The following is a 995-nucleotide window of genomic DNA, read 5'->3' as shown; positions in this document are numbered from 1 at the left end:
CCGAGGCGGATGGATCACAAGGTCAGGAGATTGAGACTATCCTGGCTAACATGGTGAAACCCCATCTCTACTAAAAATACAAAAAATTAGCCAGGTGTGGTGGCATGTGCCTGTAGTCCCAGCTACTTGGGAGGCTGAGGCAGGAGAATTGCTTGAACCTGGGAGGCAGAGGTTGCAGTGAGCTGAGATCGCACCACTGCACTTCAGTCTGGGCGACAGAGCAAGACTCCGTCTCAAAAAAAAAAAAAAAAGAAAAACAGAATCATCATATGATCTAGCAATTCCACTGATCTAGCAATTCCACTCCTAAGTATATACCCAAAATAACTGAAAACTGATACTCAAGTACATCTAACACATGTTCATAGCAGTGGTATTCACAATAGCCAAAAGGTGGAACCAGTCCAAATGTCCATAAACAGATGAATGGCTAAACAAATTGTGCTTCAGTTAGAGTATCCCTTATTCAAAATGCTTGGGACCAGAAGTGTTTTACATTTTGGATTTTTTTGGATTTTGGAATATTTATACATACATAATGAGATATCTTGGGGTGGAACTCAAGTCTAAATATGAAATTCATTTATGTTTCACATTCACCTTATACACATAGCCTGAAGGTAATTTTATACCATATATATGTGTGCGTGTGTGTGTGTGTGTGTGTGTGTGTGTGTATGTTGTTTTTTTTTTTTGAGACATGGTCTTGCTCTGTCACCTAGGCTGGTGTGCAGTAACATGTTCTCAGCTCACTGCAGCCTCAACTTCCTGGGCTCAAGCAATCCTCCCACCTCAGCCTCCCAAGTATCTGGGACAGCAGGCATGCACCACCACACTCAGCTAATTTTTGTATTTTTTATAGAGACAGGGTTGGCCATGTTGCCCAGGCTGGTCTTCAACTCCTGAGCTCAAGTGATCCACTCACCTTGGCCTCCCAAAGTGTTGGACCAGGTGCAGTGGCTCACGCCTGTAATCCCAGCACTTTGGGAAGCTGA

This window comes from Colobus angolensis, unplaced genomic scaffold, assembly GCF_000951035.1.
Source record: "Colobus angolensis palliatus isolate OR3802 unplaced genomic scaffold, Cang.pa_1.0 Scaffold250, whole genome shotgun sequence".
In the NCBI taxonomy this organism is placed as follows: domain Eukaryota; kingdom Metazoa; phylum Chordata; class Mammalia; order Primates; family Cercopithecidae; genus Colobus; species Colobus angolensis.
Note: the sequence above shows the minus strand (reverse complement) of the source record.